This window comes from Rhamphochromis sp. 'chilingali' (genome assembly GCF_963969265.1).
Source record: "Rhamphochromis sp. 'chilingali' genome assembly, chromosome: 15".
NCBI lineage: Eukaryota > Metazoa > Chordata > Actinopteri > Cichliformes > Cichlidae > Rhamphochromis > Rhamphochromis sp. 'chilingali'.
The window spans coordinates 8,722,617-8,745,521 of NC_137942.1; the positions used below are offsets into that span (position 1 = coordinate 8,722,617).

Here is a 22,905-nt window from a genome sequence, read left to right on the forward strand (position 1 = left end):
GAAGTGCAAAAAACCAAGCAATCAAATGTTGGAAATTAAAAAAAATAAAAAAATAAAAAGAAGTACAGTAGGAAAAGTACAGACAGTGGCTAAATTAATCACTTTTCATTGGTTTTTAACATTGTTTTACTTTGCAAGTTATAACTTTACTCTTTTCTGTAGCTGGCTGATGGTGAGAGAAGAATATGGCAAAGGACAGGATGGGCTTAATATCTAATGCATACCATGTCATATGTCAAAAATGATGGTGGTACGGTAGAATTGGAACACTGGTGTTTCTTGATGATGTGAAAGCATCATTCACCTGACCTGAGCTGAATAAAGCATTTTTTTTTATAAAGACAAAATAGAGGCCAGAAAGGACCACAGTGGGGAAAAACAAGCAACAGCTGAAGGTGCAGCAAAAATAACCTAGTGAAACACCTCAGGAAACTATTTTTTGTGGCATCCACAAGTTTTAGACTTTTTAATTTACTTATTATTTCTTTCTTTATTTTGCTGTGGACCTGACTGTGTATTTGCCTCTGTAAGTCAAATTTCTTGTTTGGACTTGAGTGCTGACACAGATGGTTGGGGTTATGTTAAAAACACCCAGATGGTATTTGAAAATATATGAGTCATATTTCAGTTGCTGTGGTACAGTATGGAGCTGCGTTTACCATTAATGTGACAGTGAAGGAAGCCTCACAATGTCAAGCAAAACAGGTTTTCAAAAAACACTTTTTTTCCCCCCTAAAACTTTTCTGTCTAGTTTTATCCCTGGAATAAAATATGCTTCGTGTGTTATTTCCCCTAATGTATGAAGACAGTCAAAGAAACTCTTAACTAAGAAAACTATCTCATGGGTCTTAGATTTCTTGGCAATGAAGCAGTCTTTCTAAAAGACACCCTTTTGATTTGCTTCGTATTTAATTGTCCTTGTGTATGTATGTGTGATTATTTGTGTGTGTGTGTGTGTGTGTGTGTGTGTGTGTGTGTGTGTGTGTTGTGTTTGTCCTCATTTGCTTCTGTTTGTCAGAGTCTAAAGCCACATGGGTGCGTTTTTTGGATTGCACCACCAAACATTTCATTGACACTCACAGCAGCAGTCAGTGCATTGATTTCCCATTGGCTGATGCCAGTTGAGTTTACAGAAGGAGGTGGCTGAGGTAAAATGTCTGCTGTCTTTCTTTTTTTATATGCAGAAGTCACACGGTTTTTAGTTTCTTATTAAGAAGATAGTAATAAAGGATCTTTGCAAGGTAGCACTACAAATGTAGCAATTTTAATTTCAACAGCAATATAAGATCACAGAAATGGTCATAAATAGAATTGATTTGTTCTGTCTTTAAAAAAAAAAAGTATTATTGATTTGTTTACTTCTGCTTACTTCCATAGGTATGTAGAGGTTGTGCTGTAAACCTATAAGCTCCTGTGGCATCTCCAGCACACCCTTTTACTGATGATGTGTACTTCAGCCATCAAGTGCTTTGCTCACTCTTTTCCTGTCCTGTCACTTTCTGCTATTTCCCCTGCCACTGTTCATAAAGCTGTTGCCTGAATATATCCTTAGGGTGATATTGGTATCATCACTCCGTACTCCCTGCTGTTCTGAGCTTTGTATTGTCTTGTGGGCAGTGAGAGCCAGAGCCTTGACACCAACTTTAAATGCTGTACATGTTTAATTCCATTTCCAAAACAAATGTGGGGATGCTGTGAGGGATATTTGTCAATCAAATCAAACACAATGCCAAAAATTTCTCTGGATAATTTGCAACCCTATATATTTTCATTAAATATTTAACTATTAAATGCCAGAACAAATTCAGAGGCATTTGATTTTAATTGATTGTGCTACACTAGAGAGAACACCGGTTTTCACATTGATTTGACTACAGTCCAAGATTGTTTGGAGAGGCAGAGCAGCCATGTGCTTGCATGTATAACCCCAATTCTGAAAAAAATTGGGATGCTATGTAAAATATAAATAAGAATGGATTTGAGAAAACTCAAACTCATATTTTATTCACAGTAGAAAAACTTTTAAATGTTAAATGTTTATAACGGTTTTAAACCATAATATGAAAAATATTAGCTTAGTTTGAAATTGTGGCAACATGTTTACCATAGTATAGCATCCACCCTTTTATTCTAACAACAAATATGTGGGAAATGAGGAGACCGGCTGCTGGACTTTTAGAAGAGGAATGTTACCCAATTCTTATCTGATATATGATTCTAGCTGCTCAACAGTCCTGGGTCCTGCTTTTCATTTCAAGATCCACCAAATGTTTTTAGTTAATGAAAGGTCTTCATATCAGGCAAGCCAGTTCAGCACCCAGACTCTTTTGCTATAGAGACATCTATTACATGTTGTAACAGAAGCAGTATGTGGTTTGGCATTATGCTGCTGAAATAAGCAAGTCCTTCCCTGAAAAAGGCAATATCTGTATGGGAACATCTGTTCTAGAGCTCCTGTATATACCTTACTTTCAATATATGAAAGCTGCCAGTCACTAATGTACCCCCCTTACAATCAGAGAGACGGACTTGCTAGTCTCTCTCCTCTTGGAAAGGGTCCATATTTTCCAAAAAGAATTTCAAGTACGAATTCATCTAACCATAAAGCATTTTTTTCATTTGCACAGTTTGTTTTAAATGAGCTTTGCTATAGATGCTGAGATTTTCAAGGTCTTCACAATTTTACTTTAAAGAACACAATTCTGACATTAGCTGTTGTCGTTTTTGCAGACAGTGAACAGAGATGGGGAGTAACGCGTTAATCCGATTACTATTTTCAAGTAACGAGTAAAGTAAGGGATTACTATTGCAAAAAAGTTTTGGATTACTGTTACTTTCCTGTAAGCGTGCTGCGTTACTAAACCATGATTTTGTTTGTGAGAGTGTCTCTTGACAATGACGTACGAGCGTGCGACGTCCGTGGCAGCACCAGATGTGTGTAGATCAACAATGGATAATGTGGAGGGCGGGAGAGAGTACGACCGTGCAGCGTTTAAAGCTTGGAAGTACTGACATTACTTTGGGTTTGATTCCGTAAAAGGTGACAAAAACATTAGTGTCCGCAGTACACTCGGGATAGGAAGAAAACTTCTTTCTACAGCGAAAAATTTCACTTCAAATCTGAATGTGAAATTCACAGAGAAACTCCTGGATCTCCCCACTGACATTACTCTGCAGTACCGGGCAAACCTCCACTGCCCCCACTCCTGCTAAACAGATTAAAACAGATTTAAGAGCGACAGGATTTAGTGCCGCTGAATCTTTGATTTTATTTATTTTTTGCTTTGTTTTACCTGCATCTATTGGAAACAGTGAGTGTAAACACAAAACATATTTTATATACTGGAATATGCAGAAAATAAGTTTAAACGTTAAACAAAGTCAGAGAATGTTGCGTGTAATAACAATAAAATATTAAAACTAATAAAACAAGTTTTAAAAAGAGACTTTTTCATTTAATTCAACTTTATATGATGGATTATGCAGAAAAAATAGAATTGGGCTGAAAGGTCTATTGTTTTATTATGTATTCAGGTTGTGCATCATTAAAAAGTAACTAAGTAATAAGTAACTAATTACTTTTTAAAATATGTAATCAGTAAACTAATGGGATTACTTTCTTGGAGAAGCAATCAGTAACTAATTACTATTTTTAAGTAACTTAACCAACACTGCTCATGAATCCCAACTTGTCATTACTTTAGAGCAACGGCCTCTTTGAGACCTGTTGCCGATTGTCATATTAATTGGAAAATGTTCCTCCAGCTGTTTCTTTGTAGCTCTACTTACTTTTTCAGCCCTTGTGGGATTCCAGCATCCCAACTTTTGCCAGTATCAGAGTTGTATCTTTAAGCATTGTTTCTTGCTTTGATAATTACAAAATGTTTTCAGAAAGGTTAGGATGCGGTTTCAACATTCATACCTAAAGTAGAGAGATTTTTATTATGGCCTCTAATGGTCCAAATTTGGGGGCATAGTGGCCAAAAGGCAAAAGTGTGGCCTAGCACTTTTGGGATTTGGTTTCAGTGTTGGTGTTTATACCCTCAGAGCATGGCTAATCCTCAGAGGCCATCATTGTGTACTCAATCATCTTCTCACATGAAGCACCAAGCCTGCTGGACATGCATGCCTAGTTGGTCCCATGACAACATTTTTCTTTGATCTGTGCCTGGTAGTTCAATGAAAAGCAATGAAAGAGAACAGACTTTCTCTTTCCATCTATTTCTTTACCCCAGAGCTTGCTGTTACCACTTGAAGACCTCACACTTGTTTTAAATAGTAAGAAGACGACGAGAGCAAAAAAAAAAAAAAAATTGAGATTTGATAGTTTTTTTTCCTCTTTTTTTGAGATGTTATTTATATCTACATTTCCCCCCCCTCATGGTAGAATACAGCTGACCGGATCTTTGAGGGTGCATGAAAAAATTTGGTTTTCAAGTTTAAGTGTTTGTGACAAACCTGTCTGATCACACAGCACCTTTCTTTATAACAGTCTCTGATTCCTCCTCATACTGAGCTGGCAAAGCAAGTCTAGCAGATAGCTGCATTTAGGGCTTATGTATATAGACAGGTAGATGGACTGGTAGTGGGAAAGGAGTACTGTAACCACAGAGATGGAATGATGAGGTCAGTCATGGCATCTGGTAATCTAGTACCATACCAGAGGCTGAATATGGCCAGACATGAAGGATCTTTATTGTCAGAGAAGGAGCCACTCTGCTGTCCATGCTCGCTTAGAAGAATTAATCTTTCAGTTCTATGAATACACTCAATCTTATTATGTCATTCATCATCAGTCTTTGTCCACCTACCTGTCCTCTTTGACCGCTTCTCATCTTAATCATTAGCAAAAGTTGGGCTTCAAACTTGCAGACAGTATACCTCTGACAATTTCTTCAGTATTTCATTGTGTTCTTCTGAAACTCTTAACTGTGAAACCTTTAGCTGACATATAGAACTGGGTTATATCTTAAAAGGCTTAGAGTGAATAGGCAAACTCTTGTGAGGCTACACTAAAGTCCCATGTCTCTTTAAAGAAATAAACATGCTAACATGCTTACAAATAAACTAAAAGTATGTATGTATATTTACTACAGACCTGTTCCTAATTACAAAGTAGTGGAGGCTGATGATTTTTTTTGTTTTAGGTATTACATATTTAGATGAGAATTTCTGAAGTGATGGGATATTATTACTGCAAATAGTCCAAATTTCATGGAGCTCCACCTACAAATAAAATTGCACAGTATCAGAGGGCCATGTATAAACCATGAGTTTACACACTTTTTTGCCACTTTATCTGTGTTGATATCAGTTAAATTTTTTATGTGCTGGTAGTGTTGAAGGAGTAGTCAGACAATCAGATATTTCTATTCATATGATAGGAGTGGATTGACTCACCAACAGACTTGCACTGACATCCACAGACCAGTACCAGTTTTGTTACATTTTGAGTTTACTACTTTCTGCTGGCCAATATCATAAGTCTTTCAGTTCATGGAAGATTTGCTGTCAGATCTAAGTGGGGTTTCACAAATAAAGTTTAAAAACTTATTTAGATGGTCAGAATCAGTTGATGAGTTTGAAAAAGTGCAGCTTGTCCCTGTTGTTTGGTTTCTTTTCACACTGAGAAAACTCCAAACAAAATCCAAGCGGAACAAAATGCACCACTGCAAACCACATTGAGGACATTTAGCCTGCTTATTGGATACATGTGTCTGCTGTAGGAGCAACGCTCCGGGTAAATGGATAACATGGAAAATTTACTATCAGCAACGGCTAATTGCTACAGTTTGTGTACTCTGCTGCATCACAGACTGCAAAGGCTACAGGAAGGCATTGAAACCAGACTAAGCCCACATTCTCCAAAGGGTATTGGCATGATTGGTTTGTTCCGCACCTGAGTGCGATTACCGTGTTCACATCTGCACAAACAAGCAGCCTCAAGGGGGAATACGAACCAGAGTTTGATTTAAATGGACTAACCGGCACAGGTGTGAAAATACTCTAAGTAACTGCTGGGCACAGGAAGTGATGAATTTTGAATAACCAGGCCCAGCAGCTGCAATTTTTTTTTCTGTTAAAACACATAGAAGTCATCAGTACAAGAACTCAATAGGTGATATTACCCGCGGTAACCACAGAAACTGAAAAGCCCACGGAAAGCTGCATTACAAAAGGGGGAGAAAAACACATCAGCGAACTAAACACATTTGTTATTTATGTGAAGCTAATCATTGTTAGATCCTTGAGCAATGGCCACTTTGTGTCGGTGATTCAAATGAAAATGTAAAAAAAAAAAAAAAAAGTTGTTACTCTCATGGAATATGGTTTCCACTTTCATTGGGCATGCAGTCGTGCAGTGCGTTTGTCCTATATCCTTGCTCTACAGTCTCAGGGAGGCAGGGAAATAAAAGTGAATTTGATTTCAGACAGGTGTTTCACTCAAGAACCTCCAAGGGGCCTCTCCTGACAGTGGTACTTCAAAACCCTTTGTAAAAAGTGAGGTGGGGCTGTCACCAGCAAGTCCCTACTGATGTGTCACGGAAGTACAGCATTTTAAGAATTCATGTGTTTGTATGCACATTTTGTATTGCCTATTTTCTACTTCCTGGGATATGAGTAACCTTCCTAATCAGCAAGTTCATCTTTGCAGAAGGTAGTGGATTAATTCTCAATCTGTTATTATTTTTCCCTGATGGTTTTATAACTTTAACTCTCAGTAGGAGTTCCCAAGCCTGTGCACAGCTATCGTTGATGTTGGATTTTAAAGATACTCTGGCCCCGGAAATTTATAGAGACACCATCTTTCAGCCTACTCAAATTCTTTCAGAACATTTGGCCCTTTTCTGGTTTTTATGATTGCATTTTGATTTGTTGGTTTGATAGATAGGCTTTTGGTGCCAGCCAGCCTCATTTCAACCTTTTCTGACTGACTCTTTGCAGAAATTAATCACCAACACCGTACTTATGATATTATTAATAAATCAGTAATAGACAGTTAATTCTTACATGGTAGACAGGATATCATGCTGATTTCTTCTGTATTCCAGTGAGTCATTTCTCTGGCTGCAAGGTAGCGACTGTCTTGGTCTTGTTTTAACAGGATTTCTCTCTCTCTCTTTTTTACTCATTCAAAATTACACTTGGTTCTAACAATTACCAAGACAAATAGATCTTCATTCTTTTATTAGTTCCTTTTGAATTGCTCTTACATTTCAACACACAACTTTGACTTCAGTCAACAGATTAGTCCCCAACCCATTTATTCTTCTCTCATTTTATGTTTTTATACATTTTCCTCTCACTCTGTCTTCTCTTCCATTTTCACACATCAAAAGAGCTTGATGCCTTGACAGGACGGGCCCTAGAAACTTGCTGCCTCCCTCCAGACCTTCCAGTCTCTGCTCCCTCATTGAACTGTTATCTGCTCCATTTCTGGGATTTTCCATGGCAACCAGGAGCCAGCGAGTGTGTGAGTGAAAAGAGTGAGGTCTCCAGTGGAAGAAGTATCTTGTCTCAGACAGCTGTCTGCTAAAAAGACAAAGAAAAGAGGGGAAAAAAACAACAAAGAGAAAAAGGAAAGTTTGGGAAAGTTGTTTTCCTCCCGTTAGCATGAACAACAACCTAAGTGGATGTATTTTACCACACAGTGAGCTACAGTTCAATTAAACCCTTTGACCAATCTCAATCCTTGACCTCGTGTGTCTCTGTCATGCTTTTTTATTAAAAAACAAACAAACTGTATTGCTTACTTACTTTTAGTGCTCTGGTGACAAACACATTACAATAGTGCTCTCTTCTTGATCGGTTCCTAAGCAACCTGTTCACTTGATGCAGGCTGCAACTGCTGACTGACAGTCCTTAAAGTTTCATCCATGGGACCCCCTCAGTGGAAGTAACCCACATTTCTCTCTATTTTAAGATTAATGTCAGATGTAAGGTCTTACCAAAACATATGGGCCTCTCCACTCAACATGTATCAAATGCAGACTGATTTCCCTGGAAAGTCAACATGAACACTTGATTTCTCACACTAGAGCCTCTCTTTACAATCCTTAGCCTCTCCTCTCCAGGTTCTTCACTTGGATGTGGAGCGACAAGACAACTTTAAAGTCAGGTTATGTCTGTGTCTTCCATAGGATTACACTAGATTCCCAGTGGTTTTAAACAGTCACACTCTGCCACTCAAAGCCAGACATTTTCGTTTGGAGCGTTTATTAAAGGAGCTTGGGAGTCTGTGGTGACAAGTGAAGCGTTTTGTGGAAACGGAATGAGGGATGGAGAAGAACAGAACTCTGCAACAAGGGTTTTCCTTTTTAAAAGTTTCGGTCTCAAGACTTTCACAGCCTTTGTCCCTCTGTTTAGAAATACAGTCACAAACATAGCCCAGGGACATAGTGACCCTGAGGACTTGGAAGCAACAAAGAGTCAGAGGCAATCTGTGAGTGGCGATAGCCACAATTCTGTATGACGGTTTTCCTATTAAGTTTACTGTTTGTGGGGTGAAGTGAGCCTTCACCAACCTTAGTGCATGTAAAACCTGATGAGAGTGCTCTTTGTTTTCTTTTCCTAATAAAAAGGGAGTAGAACATGGATCAGAGTGAAAACATAATCTGGGAGAAAGAGAAGCAATCTGATTTGGTATGTAAGATGTCCTGTCATGGTAAAAAGAAAAGAGACTCTCTGTCAATTCTAAGGTTTCACATTTATGGACATAATAGAATAACTAGTCATTACTAAGTGCATCCCACGATTCAGTAGTTTGTAGAGCCACCTTTCACAGAAGTAGCTTTAAGTACTTGTTTTGTGTCTGTGTGTCTAATGTCTCACATTATTTTGGCCCACTCTTCTTCACGTCATAGCTTCAGTTCAGTGAGGCATGCACACATTCATTTATGCACACTTCTCTTGAGGTGCCATAACAGCATTTCAATCATGTGGAGGTCTGGACTTTGGCTCAGTCATTGTAGCACCTTGATTCTTTTCTTTTTCAGCCATTCTGCTGTAGACTTCCTGCTGTGCCTGTGATCTTTGTCCTGTTTCATCACCTGGGTTTTTGCCAAGTTTAAGATAGTTTCAGACACATGACCTCATATTGCTGTGAAATACTTATACAAAGGAGTTCATGGTCAACTCAGCGAGTCCAAGGTGTCCAGATCCAATGGCTGCAGAACAAACCCAAATCATTACCCCTTCACCATCTGCTTGAGAGATTTGGTATGAAGTGTTTGTGCTGATCTTCTTTCTTTGTTTTTTTTCCCCAACCATGGCGCTGTACATTATGGCACGGCATTTCCACTTTCGCCTTATCTCGGGGCAATCGTGGCTCAAGAGTTGGGAGTTCGCCTTGTAATCGGAAGGTTGCCGTTCGAGTCCCGGCTCAGACAGTCTCTGTCGTTGTGTCCTTGGGCAAGACACTTCACCCGTTGCCTACTGGTGGTGGTCAGAGGACCCGGTGGCGCCAGTGTCCGGCAGCCTCGCCTCTGTCAGTGCGCCCCAGGGTGGCTGTGGCTACAATGTAGCTTGCCATCACCAGTGTGTGTGGGTGGATGACAGGTTGTGTGAAGCACTTTGGGGTCCTTAGGGACTAGTAAAGCGCTATACAAATACAGGCCATTTACCATTTAATTTCTTCCAGAACTCTTTTTTTTTTTTTTCTGATGCAACTTTGCAAATCTATGTCAGGAACCATTCTATACGAGCTATATTTGTTCAGACGTTTTTTCTAAATGCATTGTCATGAACTTTATCATTCAGCATGTTAACGCAGGGCTTGTAGAGTCTGACTTGGAGCTCTGAGGGTTATTTTATTGCAGTTTCTCTGAACATTGGACAGTGTTATTTTGACTGGAAGACTGGCTCTGTTTTCCGCTTGTGAATAATCTTTGCCATTGTAGAATAATGGCCAACAAATGATTTGGAAATGGCCTGATTACCCCTCCCAGCTAAGATAAGATAAGATAAGATAGCCTTTATTAGTCCCAGAGATGGGAAACTCACAATGTTACAGCAGCAAAGGAGACAGGGCAGGAATAAATATATAGATGCCGCATACCCGAGAGTAATAATATTATGAATGTATGTACATATACATATATATGCTAAATATGTGTATATATGATACAACAATGCACTATACTAGTAGCAGCAGAATGAAATATTTAACAGTGGAGCGGTTGGCTGTTAATAGTAATAGATTGATAAGTTCTTGTGAAAGATTATTGCTGATATTGTTCCTTTTTGTTGCCGTGTTAACACACTTGAAAATATTAATTTCAGCTGATTTAAGGACTTGAGAGTTATATAGCAGTTTTCAAAATAGCGACCCTCCCAGTGTAGACATTCCTTAAAATGTCATCAAAGATTTTGTGCACAATAAAAATACAGCATTCAGTATGAAAGTGCAGTAAAAGAAGGTACAATAAAAGCACCACAAGTGTAAAAAACACACTATGTAAAATGCATAAACCTATAGTCTGCATTTTTATTGCTACCGTTTGGAATCTCAGAATGACAGTTTAACAATTTGTGCTTCTGACTTCCACTAAAAAGTAAGCAACACCCCTTCTTTTCTCCCTTTACCAGTCGTTACTTCTATATCTAGTCAGTGTTTGTAACAACAAGCTTGCAGTGAAATCCCATGTGAAAAGCAGCATTTATCATCCTGCAAGAATAGAACAAAGACTGGAAGAAGCAGAGCAACATCTTTTTCCACCATCCGTGGTTTCCTCAATGTAATCTACCCTGCGATGCTTGTGAAAACAGAGAAACGCTCTCTTGCAAACTGCCTCCTCTGTCAGTTTTACTGTGTTTATCTACTCCTTCTGTCACTCTCATCTGCAAAATAGTTGGTGAGACTATGGATCCAGTTCATGACAATCCATCATTTAAGACAAGTATACACAGTAATCTATTTTAAACAGCAGGGTATGACACTGATGATGCATGGCAGAAGAGGCTGTACAGAATACACACTTATGCATATTGATAATCAATTTTCTTCATTTTAACCACTGCAGGAAAAAATAAAAGTTTCCGGGTGCCACTCTGTGCCATGTTCTTTGAACTTAGTAAATGCACACTGATTTTCTGTATTGCCATTACTCACTATTTAGAGTACTGGGATTGACCAAAATAAATGAAGCAAATATGCCGAAAGTCTTATTGTGTATTGATCTGTCAAAGCTAGACAGGTGTTTTAGTTACACAGACAAACAGAGCTGCTGCAGAAGAAAAAATAATCTAATTGCACCACAGCAACTTTAATGTGTGGAGCTACACAGCTACAGTATATAACACAGACGAAAGCAGTGTATTCATGTGTTTGTGGCAGAATATAGGGAGATAAAACAAGAGGTGTGATGACAGAGTGACAGTATTTTCTTCCGTGTAGCCTTCCCTAAGCATTTTTATTTATGTTTTTGTCGAGTTGTTAAGCAAGTGGAAAATATTACCATGGCAACATGGAAACTGTCCAATGACATGGCACAGCAGTCCTTGATGTGGCCCATGGCATTTCAAAATTTTAAACATCTGTGTCCTGCAACACTTTATCTGGTGAAAATGGAAAATTTGGTTAGCAACTTTCTTTTAAAAAATTTGTCTAAATAATTAACAAGTCATCAACAGGTAGCTTCTACTTCCTGTGTCCTGCAATTTCTCCATACTCAAATGTGCCTTTTTTTCCCCAGCTGGTTCCCACCAGTATCCCATCATCACACTCCCATTCTTATGTTCTCAGTGACTGTAATGAATTGCAGACCATTCTTTTGAGATATGTGTAGGCTTTCTTCTTGCTTCCAGCTCCCATTGCTACAATTTCAATCTTCCTGCCAGTTTGATGGGGCTGCCAGGTGCTTCTAGCTAAACCATATGTCCTTTGACACTCTGTTTTGGGGATGGGGGAAACGTGGAGAAAGGGGGGTTAAAGAGGAGACTATCTGGAACTACCTCTGAGAAAAACTCTCCCTAAAACTCAGTTGGCTGACATGTGACAAAAACACAGGCCACCAAAACAAAACTCCAGTTCTAATTCCTCTTTGCGCTAGGCCTGAGAGAGCTATAGATAGAGGGATGGCAGGGAGCTCTTCACTGTTTCCCCGTGGGGTCGGAAAAACAGATCCTGTTTCAGTGAGCCAGTTGGCTTGGTGTGGCGCAGTGACCGCATCGCCATCTTCGGCTCAGTCTGTCAGTCAGTCATAGTCTGCTGGTCTGCAGCTCCAGTGGTCAGGCAGGAGTTCATTCTTTTCTGGTGTCTTTGTCTGAATGTTTTTCTGAGGGCCAGACAATCCTTTCAACTCTGAAACCTCAGTCTCTGCCTCGTCTCTGTCTCCGATCCAGGGCTGTGATTCTGCGCTGAACTGGTCACACCATCGTTCAAGCGGCTCCTCCTGCCTACAGGTAAGGCCTGTAAGCCTAGTGATAGTTCTGCTTGCACAAAGGCATAGTTACATGTATACACACACACACACAGCAGATTTTTAAAATCACTTACAATGTCTCTGCAACAGAGACATAGCATAAACAACAGCTAAATGCCCCCAGAGAAGAAGCTGCTTTTGGCTGCTCCCTTATCTGTATTCTCTCCAGTGCAAAAACCAGTACGACACAACATACATTTTTTATACTGAAACTCCAATGTGAGATTCTGTGTGTATGTGCTGAGCCTTTTGTCATTTTGCCGCACTAGACGGACGTTTTCCCAGAAGTCCATGGAACCCAGCAGTGACCTGAAGTTACCAAGTCTCTGGGATGTATTGTGGCAGAGAAACTCTATTGAGGAAGAGAAACTCTCATCACCCATCACCTCTGTGAGATGAAAGGCCCCAAAAGCAGCCAGCCACCCTGCTGGACAGCTCAGCTGTTATAAGAAGTGTCTGACAGAAGTGGCAGGTACTTGACCTTCTCTCTAGCTTTTTTTTCTCTCACTCTTTCTCTCTTCTTCTCTTTTCTCACACTCTCTTTCTCTGTGTCACTGCTTTGCCACAGGCTGACCACTCACGCCTCCCCGCCTCGTCGGTGTTGTCAGAGAGCTAACAATCCCAGCCTGCTGTGCTACACCTGCATTTATTTGTTTATTCCCACTGACTTCTAATAAGTACTCCTCATGAGTCCTTGTGGTGGCGCTGATCTTGACGCTGTGCAGTCCTACTTTCTCCACCTTATTACTACAGGGGTCTCATGGCTCAGGGAAATTTATTGGTGAGTTAATGTCAATAGTTGGTCCAAGAAATTAGAGGATGGACGCGTTTCTGCTCAATTCACAAGTAAAAGAAAGCACTGGGGATTCGAGTTGTATAAGCATGGTTTGTGTTACTCAAGTGGAGTTAGATGAAGAGTACAATAGCATCCACAGACTAAATCAGGGGAGAATTACAGTGGCAAACATTGCGGGTTACCTACTGTATTCTGAGCCTAGATCTGCATGTCTGGGTGGGGAGGGCAGTTGAATTTTTAACAACCTAGATGCACATTTCCATTTCTCCTGCAGACAGTGTCCCATGTATTCATCTCTCCTAACAATGGCGAAATGTCAGCATACTTTCAGGCTGGTCTAAATTAAACATTCATCCCCTTTGAGTATACAGCTATAGAGCTGTTCTTGCCATCCCCTCCCACACTCTTTCTTTCTATTTTCATATATAAGGGTTCGTCCAAATGTGGAACGAGAACAAGACACTTTCTCTCATTTTAGGCCAGATGGTCAGTATGTAGCGTTTAAATTATTTTAAGTTTGCTAATATGCTAAATAACACTTCTCTGGCTGACTTTCATGGTCACATCCCAAAAGTCCCAAGCCTTTATATGTGCAATGGCCAAGAAAGTTGAAGACAAGACTTAAGATGGGGAGTGGGATATTTTATTAATGGGAACTATTAATATTCCATCGCAGGGGGATGATGGCGTGTTTCTTTTTGCAGAAGCATAATGAATAACTGAGCGCCTCCATGGTACCCGATTCGTAGGCATGAATATTCAGGCTCTGGCGATGTATCATGGGAGTGTTGGGAGCCTCTTCTCTACCCTATAGTGGATCACACCCAAGCTCTTTGTCTCACCTCTCTACTCCTACTTTTATTTCTTTCCATGCACATTCAGCCAATGTCACTAAGGCCAGCAGCATCTTGAGACCGGCGACTATAGATCTAATGCTTGGCTCTCAATAACAACCGTCCACAGAGGCTGGATTGATTGATTACACTACTGTGGCTTTGTGTGGGTTTTTAATTGATTGATTTATAGTGGGCCTATGATTGATTATGAGTAGTCAGCAGTGGGTTGGAGTTGGGCTGTCAGGAGGACACAGGGTGAGAGGTGAGCTCTTGTGGCCCCTGTGATATGTTTGTTCTTTTATCCAAGAATCCCACTTTTATGTGTAACACTTGGTAGAGCCACATTTTGTCCTTACCTCGGTCACCTCTCTGGAGCTCTTTTCTCCCTAATTTCAGTGAATGCGCGCCTGTGTTCACATGTGGTGTTGCCTGGAGCTCTGTATGTCCTGTTCTTGCCAACAAAATGTTCAGTAATGTCAAGTTTGTGGTATTCAGCAGGTACAACAAAGACCTCCTTATAAACCTCAAAGAACTAACTCTCACAGTGCCTGTGTAGGAAAATAAAAAGAGATCAAGCATAAAAAGGAGAAGGGAAAGGGAAAGATAGAGAATCACATGACAGTGCAGAGGGAAAAAAGAAAGTATTACCCCGCTCTTAACATCCCATTCAGATATAACGCTGAGGAAAGAAAAACTATGAAGGACCAGAAGAAAGAATCAATTTGGTAACATAGATCAGGAAGGGGAGACAGTTAAATGCAATGGCAAACAAACATTTCGACAGTAGACATCCCATTCTCAAATGATACACTGTCCCAGTGGGCCAATAAATAACAAAAATCTATGCTTATTTCCACTCGTAAAATCAGGCCGGCCGAGATTAGGGGCGGTTAGTGTGCTACCACCAAGACACAAAGCCTGAATGTATCAGTCATTTCTTCAAGTTTCATTAAAGTCTGATCAGTGTTGTCTCAGGATGTGTAACAGATAAACAGATGAATGAATTAACAATAAGACAAACAGAGAACAAATGGATGAACAAACAAAGCGCAAACAAATACACCAAGAACAACAAAGAAGCAAAGAAACAATTCAGTGAACAAAAAAATGAAATAAATGGACTAAAGACTCTTGCATGGAAATGGGAAATGCACATGGGTATCAGTCATTGTCTTTTTGTCTTTAAACTCCCAATGCAGAATAAAAAGTATGGGACAAGCATCTTGGCAGCCGAAGGCTTTGTTTAATCACACATTAAATTAGCAATGAAACAATGACATGCATTTATTGTGTCATTGCAATTTTAGAAGTGTACAACAACAACTCTGATTACATTGTGACTAGTTAGTGCATGTTAGTTTGATCATTTCCTCAGTGTCTGTGTGTATTTTAGTATTCTAGAGTGGGGGAAAAATCAATTTTGATATACATTACTGTACAAAATTACTGTCGAAAAGATGTTATTAACTGTGGTGAGCTTGCTATTAATATTACTGGAGAATGGCTTTGTGTGTTCTTATTACACTTGTGGCTGAGACTGCTGTGATTTGAAACTGAGCTAATATCTTTAAGTCAAGCGATCTAACAGCACAAAGATGCTAGGCAGCTATTAGGTAGCTATTAGAGGCAGATATTAAAGGGAATCTGTGCGCAGCATCGGCCTGGACAGTGTAAGATTCTTCACCAAGAAAGAACATTATTCCTGATCCTAGAAACCTATGCCTTTGCAATGCCTCAGAGAAGCTTGCTGATCGTTGCTCACATACATCCAAATATGCAATATCTTTTCTTTTAGTTGAAGGTAATATGCAGTAATCTAACACTGCTACTGCTAATCCTTTTTTTCAGACAAAGGGTTACAGCACAGAAAAGAAACAAGAAGAACCCATCCTCTTGTTATCCTGATGCAATTAGAGCCCATGAGTGGCCCTCAAATGCCAGTTAAAGTCTGGAGGATGTCATCCGAACTTTGTTATGGCTCCCTGTGTCAGGTCAGTGATTATGGCTATCCTGACTTCTATTTGAAGACTGAATACAGTCTGCTTTCAAGAGGAAGAAGGAGAGGTATTACCCATAGAGCTGGAAGTTGTGCGCACTGCGATGCCTTGGCACTCTTCTTTGGTGTGGAAGTAAACTGCAGATGCTTAATTTGGAACATACACCCAAAACTTCTTAAAGTCTTTTTAAAACACTGGCTTCAGGCTCAAAAAGTTGTTTAAGGACCTGGTGGAGGGAGAAGAGCAAAGGACCTTTTGGCTTTAGCCCTGAAGTTAGCACAGGCAGACAATCCTGCTGCTTTACCAAGAAGAAAACATAATTGAAAGATGCTTCCCAGATGGCAATGCTGGTTGCTGGGACTGTCTAGGAGGTAGGAATACATGTGGCTGCATCGCTGTAAAGCGTGCCCTTTATTAATTAACCCAAATACCAGACAGGTAGTCAAATGGTCCTTTCACCTATTTCATTCTTTTGCACTTTGAAATGTCAGCATAGAATCTTTTCACTTGACCTTGTTTGCACTTTTTCCACATTAAATTAAAGATCTAAAAGTAAACATTTAATGCCTTTACTTCACTGATCTTATTCTTTTTGAGACACTTACCATGTTAACCCTGTTTTGCCATGTAATTTTTTTCAAATTCTGTTTATTAAAACAAATTTTAAAAATCCATATCAATTTGCATAGATATGTTCAGTTTATTTATATATATGCAAATAAAAGCATATACGGTGGTTAAGGCTAAAAGGCTAAAAACATACGCAGTATGAGTAAATCCATAGGTAACTCTGTTAACCTATGCGTATCGCTTACTGATGCATCACAATAGCTATTATAATGTACTTAAAACTGATATTTGTGAATATGCTGTTAACTGGAGCCACCAGAGGACAAAGACTGATTTTGGAGAAGCTTACATATGATGTGCTTTTGACTGAAAATTGTCTGGCAGAGGTCAAACAAGTTCACAGCCACTCCCTCTCACATTTCCTGATGCTGTCTCCTTCCTGGACAGCCCAGAAAGAGAGATGTGTGACTGAGTCACATATCACAGCCATCTGTCAGCCAAACATTGCCAGATGTGGCTGATGATATTAAAAGTGGCCACACTCAATATATCAAAATTCCTATGCTCAACAGCAGGGCAGGTCAAAGATCACATAAAATAAGGCGCCCTTTCATTAAAACCAAGTTTTTGGGTCTTTTTATAACAGACAGTAATAAGTAAATATGCATTCATTCTATGACAGTAACTTGTACTTTCTAAATATGGGTTCCTGCTGGCCAGGCAGATGACATGACTTACTGCAGAACAGCGTGGCATCATGCCTTGAAGAGTAAACCTGAAGATGGAGGGCACATCGGTATGGTTTCCACTGACTGGATGCTATTAAAATCCCTGCAAATGTGGCTTTAAATATGAGAGTTCGATAGTTTTTTTTTTTTTTTTTTTTGGGATAAAGGCCCTTTTTTTTCTTGCTAAAGCACAACAATAAGTGCAATGCAGTAGGTCTGCCATCGACTGTCTATTCACCCCAAGAACACTTGCTGTCTTAGCTCACAGGTACAACAGGACAAAGTACAAAAGGGCTTACTGAAGTGGAAGATACACTATAATAAAACTTTATTCGAAGCACTTGCTTCAGCCAGTTATTTTGCTGCAGTGGATAGAAACATACAGATCAGGAACTTCAGTCAAACTTAACATCTAATATCTGATTTAGGAAAAATATCACCTGAGTGATCCAATGAGCAAAAAGTAAAAAAAAAAAAAAAATCAGTAGGAAATAAAACTGTCTGTTTTGCTTAAACAAAACAGACAGACAGAACCACATTTTATCCCACTCCTGTCACAAATTCCCAAAACTAAGTCAAACATTTGTTCTTATTCATCAAAATTAGTTAAAAAATGTAAAACCTGAATTTTTTTTTTTTTTACTTCAATTGCAGCGTCAGAGTTTCAGAAGTTGATGTCAGCAGCACATATGCATAGATCCAACCTGTACACTTCTTGCCCCTTACTACCAGTTCTCTGTTAATATGATGTCATAGCCTATTTGATTTGTTATAGTAATTTTATTGGTAAAACACTTTTAAAATACAGGAAGTGCTTCACAGTTTGGATAAAAACACATTAAAATTAAGTGTAGAGGCTTGTGTAAATACATCAATGCATCATATTAAAAGCTGTCTAAAAAGGAGTTCATGAACATGAGAGTGACACCGAGTGATGCTTCCCAGTGACCAGAACTGATTAGGCTGATGGACTGGATTTTTTAATAGGGGAAATTTATTGTGCAGCAAATTTTAAAAAGAATTGTGTGTGTTTTAAGAGCAAATCATATTAAACGTAAAGCAGGGTGTTCCTAAACATTGGTTGATTAATAACAGATTAGAGATGCAATAATTAATAATGTTGTTCATGTAGGTTGGCATTTCTCATACTGAAAGCCTGATTGAACAAAATAAAATAATAAGTTCTCATGACCAGCTGTGTGTGCTTGGCTTTATCAGGTGATAGAAGTTACGGCCTGGCTGATGACAGCCCTGACCAACACTTGGTCCTTCTTGTGTGCAATTTGCACTCTGTCACCAAGTGCACCTTAGGTTTTCTGAACAGCTGGTGAACTTTGGTAGACACTGCAGACTGCCAAAAGGGTTCTGTCATGTATTAAAATTCACATCAACACCGTCAGTATGGAGCCTTGGGTATGTTATCTGATGGATATGTTGCTTAAATTAAAGCAGTATCTATGATCATAGTCTCTTATTAATTTCCTTGGTCAGTGCTCTGACTTCAAATTGTAGTTAAAAAAAATTGTGAACCTATTTCATCTAACTTTAGGTTCTTTCTTCATTTTTAACAACTTGTGCCTTTTCTCTGTTGGCAGTTACAGTAGAAGTAGATATATATTATAATTAAGTATTTGTTGAAGTATACTGTGTAAAAAAGCACAAACAAAACAGACAAAAAAACAACTTCCTGTACTCAAAAGTGTTAAGGTTGCAGAATTGGGATCCAAATGCATTGCTTCCAAAAGCAGACAGACGTAATAAAAAAAGCAATTGTGGATTTAGTTAATGCAAGGCCAAAATACAAGCTAAACAATATCAAACCTGAAGCACATATGAAGACGACACACTCTGGCAAATAATAATAAGAGAACCAAGCAATCAGGGAATGAAAGACAGGAAGCTAAATGTTCAGAGGACACAACAGAAAACTTAACCTTCAAATAAAAAAAAGAAAAGAAAACTAATTCAAGAGAATGACGCAGGCCTCAAAAAAGACTGAACAAGTCTGGGACAATAAGAATATGACAAAAACTCCTTTTAACTAATAAAAATATACTTGAACCAAAACAGAGACTCATTACTTGAATACAGAAACACAGGAAACGAAGACTTTATGTTTCAGGAATTAAGACCTTGAAATGTATACACTGAAAAAGAAATTAAACAATGAATCATAAACCCAACCTAGCGTTAACAAAAGAAAAGAAAAAAGACTAAGAGCATAAGGATAACAGTGAAAACAAACTCAAAACCCTTAATAACCAAAACCCCAACACTCCAGATCCCACAGACCATGACACAAAAGTAAGCAAGAGCGCATAGAGTATCAAGTTAGTGCCCAACACTGCTCATAGGTACTTTTGGGCCGAACTTGTCTTAAAAATTTAAGTCAAGTGTGATTGAAGCTTGTGGTGTTTTTAGGTGTTGTTTTGACCTGTAGAGCAGGAGGTGCATCTGGCTTTGGCTTTGGACAGTCTGTAGGTTCCCTGTGGGGCCCAGCAGCAGAAGCAGTAACGGAGTGAATGTTACTAACCCTTTCTACTTTCATTAGAGACAGAAACTAGAGGATTACTGCCAGGGGCAAGGCTAATGACTGTCATGCCCGCAGAAAGCCGATTTACTGAAACCGTGGCAGGAAGGCGTGAAGCCAAAATCTCCCACTAAGTCCCAGTGTGAGGGGCCTTAATAAAGGAGAGACTCTGCTCTATCGCCAGCTTTCTTCAGTGAAAAGTTGTAAAAATCACAAAAAAGTGTATGTAATACATGCATCCCCCCAAGTTTACCACCAGCATTAATCAACTAGTAAAAACAATGGCAAATGAAAGTACACAGAAAATTGCAAATATAGTTACCGAAATGATGACATTCCCTTACAGATCCATAAACCGACCATAAAACTCTCTTTTGCAGGCAAATCTATTTTTGAGGAATTTGTAATTCCTTCTTATTTTCAAACTGGGAGCATGCAGAAATAAATAGTCCCATCGTTGGCACTAACTCATAAGACTGGAATCACTAAAGAGTGTGGTGAAATGATTAAGTGGGACAATACAGACAATGAATCTTCCGTCTCACAATAACAATACAGTGCAATGCATGTGTTTAAATGTTAATGCTCTTTGAGGCTCTGCACAACTGCTTGACGATATTCGTTTTTCCAACGTAAGAGTTTGGTTCTGGAAATAGAAGCATTTTATTTAACTAGAGCATCGTCAGTTAAAACTCTGTTGATGTGATGCTAAAAAGGGGGATTGCACAAGAAAGTGTTTTTGTAACATATTAAAAAGCAATGCAAAGTGCGAAATTCAGCACTCAAAGCAATAAGCGCTGTCCCAATTGCTAAGACACATTTATATTCAACAACACCGTAGGGAGACTTTTCAGTGATATTTAAGAATATCGAATCTGAGGAACTTCCTAACATACATACTGCTACTTCTCATATTTAAACAGATTCCATTTTCCGTTACCTTTCTCCACCTAAATAGCATGCACATACACACAGGCTCGCAAACACACATGCCTAGGCATTGATTTGGCTGCTTCAGGGGCAAGGGAGAGCACTCATCGAGAAGTTCGGACAATTGATCTCTGGAGGGCATGAGATACAGGGCCCGCTTTCTTCTCTCCTTTCTCAGTCGAGTCTTTCACTATCTCTCACACACACTCTTCATCTCTCGACTACTGGACATGTTTCCTCTGAATGTGCATTCTCTGGATTACAGCGAAGTCGAGGAGTAGCGAGGGAGATCATTGCTTTACTGAGTGTTTGGGTGAGATACTGTGGGTATAGCTTCTCAACTCACAGTTGAAACTCAAAGTTGAGATCGCAAACCCAGAGGTAAAAAACCACAAAAACTAGCAAAGATTTTTATACTGTTTCACTCTGTTGCATCAAAATCAGGCTTTTTATACTATTGCTCAGAGGTGTTGTTCACATGTCAGTAGTGCATCTATATGTTCAAACAGTCACTGTCCATTTAAGCCTGGACCAATTACCTACTGCATGTCCCTCAAAGTTCCACTTCCACTGACTGTGTAATCTCCAAACACTCGCCAATTGGTTGGGGAATACACATTTTTCTATAGTGACTAGAGGTTGCTATGGAAATGTGGATTGCCAGTTAGTATTTTGGCCTGCGTCACTGAACCTACATACAGACTGGAAGCACTGTGGTGACCAAACATCAGGTGAAGGTGAAATAATCGTTGGTAATAGGACGTGGGCAGGAGCCAAGAAACTTTAATTCAGCTTCAAGCCAAGCAATGGGACTACCGATAAGAACACATGATACTGCTGATTTAGATATGATGTGAAATGGACATCAAAGATAACCTGAGAAAAAGGCGATGTAGGATTTTAAAATTAATACCATCGGTGCGTTTACTAAAAATCTTGGACCGCAAGGTTAAGGCCTGAAAATCACCCAGCATTTTTCAAATTTATTCCACAGGTGCATGTACAAGGAGGCTGAGGGGTAGCACTGGTGGACGTCAGCATTTTCAACCCCCAGTACTCTGTCCTTCTCTATACATGTGTTTTCTTTTTTGTTTGCAGCATAGTGTTTAGTGTAGCCAACACTGACTTGCATGACATCACTTGAGAATGTTTATTAGATTTTGCACAGCTTACCCTGGAACCATTAAAGAATTTATACCACTTTCATTGCCTCATTTGAAGTAATATTGAAGGCATAAAAGGAACATAATTAAAATCAGAAATATTTGTCAACATGCATCATACAATAGCTACACAAACCAGCGTACGGAGTTCCTCATGTTCAACACAAATGGCAATTTTAAGCAGTCAGATGAACGTACTCTGTAACATATTATCTCAACCATAATGATGTAATACAGATGCAATACATACTAGTGATTCAGTTTTCTAGTGAAACAAAGGCACTAACCATGTAAGCTAAAGTTAAATATGTTCGAACCATTTTCTTAAACTCCAACATATCACAATTTAGGAAATGAAATACTTTTTTTTTTCCAGCATCAGGAAGTCCAGCTGTACACTAACAGTTACACTTTATTCGCTTGGTCACCATAAGTAAAATGACTGGCTTTTTTGTTGTGTTTCTTTTTTTCCCCCCTACTATTTTAAAAACTGTATATCACAAGCTGGAAAGTCTTTGTGACCATCTGATGTCTGACTGCATTTTCTCTGAAATCTCTGTATATTTGCAAAGAAGAAAGTCTGGCGAAGGATTAGGGAAGAACAGCAAACTGCCAAAATCTGCACAGCCTGTCAGAGTTTGGAAAAGAATGAGACAGGAGAGGGAAAAAAATGTCAAGAAGGAGACTGCAAATGAGGCTTGTTTCAATAAGAAGATCGATGGGGATGAAGAAAAGATGTTGTGTGCATCGATGATAAGTGTCCATGGGCAAACACGAGGGGTGCCTATAGAAGTGGGATATATGGGTATGTTGGGAGGGAAGTTGAGCAGTGAAGATGGTGTGAGAGAAATGATGGCGAAAGTGTGGCCCACGAGAGGCTGCAGATAAACAACAGTTTTTGACTACATTTCCAGTGTTTGTGTGACTTGAAAA

At 39.2% G+C, this 22,905-nt stretch overlaps 1 long non-coding RNA gene across 3 annotated transcripts in view; it reads left to right on the forward strand.

Moving 5' to 3' along the window:
* The window catches only part of LOC308410771, a 51,789-nt gene that overhangs the window by 17,722 nt on the left and 11,162 nt on the right, over positions 1-22,905 (forward strand). For 2 of the 3 annotated variants that reach the window (XR_013974246.1, XR_013974247.1), the window contains exons 2-3: positions 12,343-12,402; positions 12,692-12,894. This is a non-coding gene — a long non-coding RNA (uncharacterized lncRNA). Of the gene's footprint in view, positions 1-12,342; positions 12,403-12,691; positions 12,895-15,902; positions 16,040-22,905 lie in introns of those variants that run through there. The other variant, XR_013974248.1, reaches the window with a different exon arrangement.